Source organism: Varanus komodoensis, unplaced genomic scaffold (assembly GCF_004798865.1).
Source record: "Varanus komodoensis strain SLA01 unplaced genomic scaffold, ASM479886v1 scaffold3, whole genome shotgun sequence".
NCBI lineage: Eukaryota > Metazoa > Chordata > Lepidosauria > Squamata > Varanidae > Varanus > Varanus komodoensis.
The window spans coordinates 21,690,146-21,699,120 of record NW_025335761.1 but is presented as its reverse complement, the minus strand read 5'-3'; positions in this window follow the sequence as shown (position 1 = coordinate 21,699,120).

Below are 8,975 nucleotides of genomic sequence, written 5' to 3'. Positions count from 1 at the left end.
AGCAAAAAATCTCAGAGGAAACCAGTGCCATTTCAGAGACAAGGAAAAATAAATGTCCATTTTGAAATGCAAGAATGACCGTGGCCCTTCGTCAAAATGACAGCTAACTGCATTGTCACGGAACCAGAAAAGACACATCTTTACAAAGCCAGCAGATCTGACGTGGATTAGGAAAGCCAATGCTAATGCAGTGTCAGCTGTTCAGCAGCCTACCCAGTTGTCAGTGCCATATTTTCAGTGATAGACATGGCAGGATTCTCAAGCAAGAGTTGCTTGCCATTCTCTCCGTCTGGTGCAGTTTGTTTTGGAATCAAGGATGCGTCACAATGATTAGAGGGCTCAGTAGATATTTAAAGATGAGGGAAACTGTATACTAAGAAGTATTTGGTGGGATGAGTCACTGTGACCTTGTAACAGATTGGACCTTGTTGACTTGACACAAAAGTGTCTTTTAGCTGAATCTCTTTTTACCATCAGTCATGCAAATCTCCTTAAGGAGATTATAGTCAGATACAGGGGGAAACTCTTGGTCATTTTTCAGAACAGTTCTTTAAAATAAATGTCAGTGCTGTCCTCTTCTCTGCCCTTTTCTACAGTTTAACTTGGAAGCTTATCTGGATTCCCCACCCCCAACAACAGTGTGCTTAAAGTTCATCATAAGACATTTTCTTGTAATGCTTTCATTCCCTGACATGAGTAATTTGTCTTTCATCTTAGTTGCTAGTTTTCATGTTAAGCATTCAAAACTGTACATAGGTTTTTAGATTTACAGTACATATCTATAGAGCTGTGAAACTTCCTTTTGCTCCACCGGCCATGTCACATGCCTCCTATTTCAAGCACCTCAACTTTTTTTTTTTTTTTTTTTTTTTGCATTTGCCTGTTTAAACAATATCCCAGCATTACAAATAAACATGGTGTTTCTTAAACTGAGCTTGTTTTTTTTTTTTAAGTTTTGGAATGAATAGTGTAATTTACATTCTTCATACATGGAGAGTCCTCCTCCCACAAGAATGCTGAGCCTTCACAATGCTCTTGCCATCTGCTCATCACTATTTAAGTACTACTTAGCAACCATAAAGTACTTTACCTGAGTGTTCACATACATTATCAGTAGCTCATATAACAACCTTGTAAGGCAAGCTGGTTTTAAATTGTAAAGCAGTAGTCATGTGCAGGAGTTGGACTGATGTATTGATAAAGGACTGAATGCTGTTCCATAACAGGTACAGCAAATGAGCAAGCACATCTTGTCCACCAGGCGGTGGTCCATCTTGCTTCTAGCTGGACTTTCCAACTCCATTGAGAATTCTCTATTGAGAGGCTAAGGGAAGAGCACAGGGGGAACTTGAGGGAACACAATATGTGCCTCCTGGGAATTTGCTTGGGCATCTTTTGCTCCTCTTGTTTTTCCAACTGGGCAGGGTACAGCTTCACTATCATGAAAAAGACTGAGAAATTTCAGCTGAAAATAAATGCAGGTTTTCCCACTTCTCCTCTTCCAGCAGAGGTTTTCTGAGGTTCATTTGGGCATGCTGGGGAAGGAGACTTTCCAAATTGTGGCACCCACCATGTAGAAGGAGCACCCCATTTTGATTACAGGCTTTCAACACACATCAACTGATGATACCTTTGCCCAGAAGTTTCCTTACAACATTGTCACCTACCCCTGATAATTTTAATGAGATTTATGGTTTTTATCATTGTTTTAATGACTGGTTGTAGTACATGTTATGTAATTTTGGACTTTTTTTAATGAAAGGCAGTATAGAAATTCCATGAAACAAAATGACATAAAGAAAATCTTACCTCTTGCCTAACAAGCTTCCTATTGAATTATGTTAGAAAAGAGGCAAGAGACACGAGGCAAGATTTCCTTTAGCATCTTAATACTATATCAGTCCAACTCCACTGTTTTTTCGTCTGCTTGTACAATTTTCCATCCTTGGAATTGGCCCTAGTTACATTTCAGGAACATCAAACTAAGCTTCTCTCTCACTAATATTACACTGGATTAAGGATGTACAAAGTACTGTACTGACAACATAATTTGGCATGGAATGAGATTAGTAGTAAAAGTGGAAAAGACTGAGCTAATTTAAAAGTACATTTCTAACTGACTGCTTGCTGAAGAAACCAAACAGCTATAATGTGCTTTGAACTAACAGTACAAACCTATATATGTACAATCCTATACATGTAAGCTCCATTAACTACAGTTCTATACACATTTAACAGAGAGTAAGTGCCAATGAACTAAATGGGGCTTACTTCCAAGAACTTGAGAGCAACGATGCTTGACTGCATCACAGGTGCTTGTAATCAAACATTCTGAAGTTCCTATAAAGACCAACCAGAAGCCAATGGGAAACCTACAAGCAGGACATGAGTGCAAAATCACCATCCTCCTGAGTACAACTGTGCTGTAAAACAAATGAGGAAAACAAATAGTGCTTCATCCTTCCTAAGCACATAACAGACTCTGGAAGGAGAAAATAATGCTAGTGGATAAAACACTGTCTAGATTTCATGGTGAGAAATAATATCTGAACTTTTTGTAAGCCATTTAAAAACTGGATGGAGGTACATTGTAAGGCATAGAAGAAGGGAAAATATAAATCTTACAAATATAAGAATAAGTTTCAGATGCCCAGTCACAGGAGAAAAAATAGCTTTACAATTCAAATCTAATAAAATACAGTTGGGGGCAAATTTATTTGGAAGTAAGTCTTATTCAAGCGTCTCTGGAGACTGAACTGTGTGAATTGCTGTAATATAAGGCAAGGGTTAGAATGGGATAAAAATCTCATAACAAAGAGTTCTGTAGCACTAACAAAAAGTGCTAAAGGCATAAAGTTCCACGGACACTAATGCATTTAAGCAAGTGGTCATTGTCTGTGGAAGATTATGCCACAATAAATGTGTTAATATTTAAGGAGGCACAAGACTGTTGTTTTTGCTTCCACAGACTAATATGGCTGCCCCTCTAAATGACGGATGTTAGTATGTCAAAGAGAGTATCTAGCATGATTCCAAAACCTTGTACAGTTTTGGGAAAAAATTTTGCAGCAAAATAGATTTTGGATTTTTGTTGTTGTTGCTAAACAGTACAACTGCCTTTGCTTTTTAAAAGTTAAATAGCTCATGAAAAAAGTTGAGAACTCCTACACTAACTCTGATGTTTTTCTTTTAACAATCTAGCCCTACTGAAAGTTTTGCTTTTCTCTAGAGTCTGTGAAGAAATAAAGCCATCATATGCCAAGTATTCTAGACCAGATACTTCTGCTAGTAAAAACTTAAGCATGTTGTGGCAGAAAAAGAAAGTCCTAAGATGCATAGAGGTGTACCCTAAGCCTCTTGTTTTGGAAGTTTCTTTCTAGCAGGGGATATGATGGTCAGACTGTCAGAAGGATCTGATCAGATTCCCAACATCCTTGTTCCTCCAAGCATACCGGTTCCCCTTAAAACAATTATGGGACCAACACAAATTCAACCAGTGAAGCTCTCCATCACTACTGGAGAGGAATAGATGGTACTGCTAAATGTGATGTTGGCAGTGCAAAACAACGACTAACGCATTACTTAATCGTCCACTCAAAGGCACGAACTCTGTACTTTTAAAAAAGAGGACAGAGCCATTGACGGGTGTTTTTTTCCACCGCTAAAGCACGTTGATGGAAACGGCTACACCTGTGGAACTTCTGCCTTTCTGAGAGACAGTCAGCTTTAATGAATGACACTAAAAGGGGACTATACCGCATCCGTAGGTTGGAATACGGCCGATTTGGCGAAAGACTCCGCAGAATAAGCACGAATCCACAGCAGTATCCGATACACAATTACTTCATTACTTGGAAGCAAACCCTGTGAAGTTGCTTTGAATAAACATACAGAAGCTCACTACATGTTGTTTCCTCACAGGAAATAGCCTCCCAACAACAACAAAGGCGCTTTGTTCGGCCTCACGCGCTGAACAGCTCCCTGCGGGATGACACAAAGAAGCACCGCTCCACTACGGGCATCGCCTTCGTTTTCATCGGTGCGCAAGCGCCGAAGCGCCTGGCGGAAGATTATTTGAAGCCCGGCGAAGTGGCTGCTTGGCGCCTGCGCACCAGATCTTCCCCTCGACTCGCTCCTCCCGGCTGTGTCGCGGTGGGCGGAGACGCCTTTTCTTATTTCAAACGGCGGCGGGACTGAGCGGCGTAGCTGTTGAAGAGCATCATCTTTGTGAGTATGTTTGTTGGTGGCGGGCTCTTAGGACTTTGTTTCAAAGTTAGGGGTCCCAGTGTGGTTATATGTCGTTGCTCCTGATCGTGCATGCTGTGTATGTGGTGTCGAGGTTTCTGCACACTCTCAGAGGTGATTGTCGCGGTTAAGGCTTCTTACCTAACTTGCTTTTCATAGATTCATAAATAGTACGCTCAGAATGGGCCAGGAAGGACATCAGGTCCGACCCCCTGCTGTTGCAGGACACCAAGCCACACCATCCTGCTCAGATGGCTGTCCAGTTTCTCCTTGAATAGCTCTAGTGTGGGAGAGCCCACCACCTCTAGGCAACTGGTTCCACTGTCGTATTGCTCTGACTGTGAGGAAGCTTTTCCTGATGTCCAGCCTGAATCTGGTGTGCTGCAGTTCAAGTTCATTGTTCCATGTCCTGTACTTGGGGATGAGTGAGAAGGGGCCTTTTCCTTTCTTTCTGTGACAGCCTCTGAGGTACTTGTGGGGTGCTGTTATATCCCCCCACAGTCTTCCCTTCTCGAGGCTAAACATGGCCAGCTCTCTCAGCTTTGTATTGCAGGACTTAGTTTCCAGTCCCTGGATTATCGTCATTCTCTTACCCTCAGCCTGTGCGGCCAAGCTGGATGGGGAGGGCAGGAGATGTCCTATAGATCAGGAGAGGGCGGTAAAGAGGGGCTTATTTAGAAAGGAGAAAGCTATGTTTCTCTTCTCAACTTAGACCAGAGAGGAAGAAGGTGGGGTTTTTTCAAGCAGAAAAACCCAGACCCTGAGAAAGCATTTGCATTACAGATGTCAATATGTTACAAGAGGATTTTTTCCCCAAGGAGGAACCTTTAATTGCTTGATCTTCTAAATTCATAGCCTCCTTTCTATCAGAGGTGAGGCTCAGGACAATTATCTGTGCTTCTACAGGAGATAGTTGTTCAAAACTTCCAATCCTTCATCTAGAACAGAGTGTGGTGCTTGCTTACAAAAGGGGCTGAGGTATATTTACTTACTTAATTTCTATACCACCCAATAGCTGAGGCTGTCTTGTATTATATTATACCACTGCTTGAATATCTGTGCTATGATATTCAAGTGTCCTCTTTTTCATTTTCTTTCTGTCCTGGCCACTCTTCTTGTGCTGAAGTTATAGGGGCTGTGTTTTTCCTTCTTGGTGCGATCATTGTGCCTGAATGGCTCTCCTTCCAGTCTCTATGCTTTTTTTTTTTTTTTTTTGTTTTTTTTGCTTTTTTTTCAGTTTTTTTTTTTTTTTTTTTTTTTTTTGGCATTCTATGCTATTGCAGCAGTTGGTTACTTGAGGTATTTCTTTCTTGCCCCCTTTAGGCCTCGAATATCATGGAGAAAGAGAAGTCCTGGATCCCTGTCTACAGTTTCCAACAGCCCAAAATGACTGGTGTGCCCAAAGGTCTGTTAATTTATTTGGTTAATTACAGAAGTGGTACCAGATGATATATTTCTCTTACATTGCAGAACTACTTCAAGAGGGAGAGTCGGGGATTTATTGTTTGCTCTGTACGATGGCAGAGACTTGAAAAACAGAAGATTCTCCTGCTGTTCTTTTTCCAAACTCTTCCAGCTCAAGTGGTCAAGCTCATTTTGTTCCCAGGTCTCCTTGGGCAAGCTTGGGGGACTTGGTAGAACCTCTTCCAAGGCTTCTGCTCTTGTCTATGTTCAAGAAAGAGTTGGGCAGAACCTTCTTTTTGGGGGAAGGGGAAAAACAGTGGGGATTTCTCCCACTTCTTCTTTACTGAACTGCTATACAGAGTGGCAAAAAACCTGGAAGAAAGACGTAAAAGAATATGGGAGGAATCCTATACATCATTAGGCAGAATAAAAGGCTTATAACTGACTTGGACGTGCAGGGAGCTGAAGGCCTTTTTTCTGTCCAACTATGTTTAGGATTATCCCTTGGTTAATGTTAGATCAAGACAGGAATGGGGAATATGTGGTGCTCCAGATATCATGCACTGCAGTTCCTATCAGCCATAGCCAGCATGAACATATGCTTAGAATCAAAGAACAGTGAAAGAAAGAGGAAGGAGGACTGGCCAAATAAGGAGAACACAATCCAGACAGTTAATGACTGCAGCATGCTCCAGTCCTTCTTCACCTGCAAGTTTGAAGGTTGTTCTCAGGCCTCTGGAGCTACCTTTGAAAGCCAGATTAGTGCAAAATAAGACTTCCCCTGCTGCTGTCACCACAGCGGCTGTGTGCGTGTGCACGTGTACACACACACACACACACACACACACACACACACACACACACAGAGTGGATGAGGCTGATCTGACATGTACAATAAAGACCTGGGTGGGTGAACTAGAATGACTTAGCCTTTCCTGGTTGTACCCACTGGGGTATTTGGTTCAACATTAGGGTGGACTTGAGGATCAGGGAGTGTGGTTGACACAATTTCTCCTGAGTACCGTCTGTGTTATGGATCTTGTACAGCTCTGCGTTATATCTGTAGCTGGAAGTGAGAGCTGGCTTGGGTGCAGATGGAGGAAAACTAGTGGATGCAATCAGTCCCTGATGTAAGCCTTTAATTGGGCATATTTAGTTGTAGTGAGGACACCAAAGAACCTCTCACTGCCTCTTTTCAGTCTTCTATTTGCTGCCCAGCAGAGCTTTCTATTACTTGGTGGTCCCAAGGACATATTAGACCCATCTGTTGCCCACTGTAATGTATTTGCTGGGCACCTCTGGGGCGGGGGGGAAACCTCTTGTATTTGCTGGGACTTAGGACTCTAGAATAAAATAACGTAAGGTACCCAGAGCACGTCCAGTTTTATTGGATGAGTTTCAGGTGGAAAAACTTAAGGATGTTGGCAAGGTGCTTGGGCAAGTTCATGCAGCCTCCTCTACTGTATCCTTGCCCTTCCTGGCATATAAACGTCAACAAGGAAGGAACTGCTGGCTGGAGCACAAAGGTGATTAATTGCTCCTTATAAGAGAGTGCGGGCCCCATGCAGCTGAAGGAGGCAAAGATGAGACCACTCCTGAAATAACTCTCCTTTGACCTGGAAGACCTTATTGACTGAGTAGTAAATATTCCTTTCATGGTTAAGGTTTTTGAACGGGAAGTTGCCAGCTAGTTCCAGGCACTGTGTTGTATGACTTTGATTCCATCGATCCATTTCAGTTGGGGTTCAGACTAGGTTTAGGTATGGAAACAGCTTTGGTCATCCTGTATAATAATCTGTGCTGGGATATGCAGGGGAATGTGACCCTGTTGACACAGCAGGCTCTCTCAGCAGGATTCACCAGCATGGAGTTTCTCCGTGGTCTGTTCTTTTCCCCATGCTATGTAATATCTACATGAAACTGCTGGGTAGGGTCATCCAGAGTCTTGGAGTATGTTGCCATCAGTATGCTGATGGCAGGCAGCTCTACTTCTCCTTTATGTCTTCAGCAGGTGGGGCTATGGATGTGCTAAGCTAGTGCCTGCTGGATGTGAAGGCTAAAAAGCTGAGGCTCAGTCTAGACAAAATGAGATGCTTTTAGTGGGTGGTTCCTCTGACTGAATGGAGGGGGCTCAGCTAGTTTTGATAGGGTTGCACTCCCCTGAAGGAGCAGCTTCACAGCTTGGAGGTGCTCCTGACTTTGCCACTAGAAGGCCAGGTGGCTTCGGTGGCATGGAGCGCCTTCTGTCATTGTTCGCTAGCAACACATCTTTGCTTCCATCTGGTCTCAGTAATCAACACTCTGGTACTCGCTAAATTTGATGCACTCTTCATGGGACCACCTTGAAGACAGTTGAGAAGCTGCAGCTTGTGGAAAATGCAGCTGCCAGGTTAGGTACTGGGATATATAGTTCTGAGCATGTAAGAACAGTTCTGGCCTGATTGCCCTGCCTGCCTGTATGCTTCTGAGCCCAACTCAAGGTGGTGTTTTTAACCTATAAAACCTTCCATGGTTTGGGACCATAATACTTGATGGAGTGCCTCTCCCAACTGTAAAAAAAATGTTGTAATCATCATCATCATCATCATCATCATCATCATCATCATCATCATCTACCTGGACACTAAGTTCGACATCTGGGGCCTTTCTCCAACTGCCAGCTCTGAGGGGGGCTCAAAAGGCAGCAGCAAGGGCTTTCTTAATTGTCCCCCACTTATCTATGGAATGACACCCACCCCCACCTGAGGCTTGCCTGGCACCAACCCTGACAACTTTTTGGCACCAGGTTAAGATGGTCCTTTATCTCAATGTTTTTAAAGATATACTTGTTATTGAAGGGCTTGAGGAGATTACTCATCCCAGGTGTTTTTATAGGGCTAGTCTTCATTGTATGTTTTTAGCTTTTTAATTTTTGTTTCAAAATATATTTTATTGCATTTGGATTCTTTGAACTGTTGCAAACTGCACAGAGCTTTAACTCTTGAATGGAATATAAATGAAATTTATGCTTATTACTATTCTTCAACTGTTTCTGCTTTTCCATTAAATGTGGGTTATATTTCCATTCCCCTTTCTTCAGATTTATTTCAGAATTATTGAATATCTTTTGTCTTTCCTTGATTCATGACACTGCAAAATCCTGTCCCTTTTACTGATTTGACCATTTTCAAACTTCCTTCAGTTCTCTTGCTAAAAAATAAAACCTTGGTTTGCTCTCTCATTTTTTGTCTTATTTCATTTACTGTTATGCAGTACATTCAAGTCTCCTTCTCATCTTCTGTATCTTTCTTTAGTGCTGCCCTGTAGTCAAAAGCTTTGCATTTTTA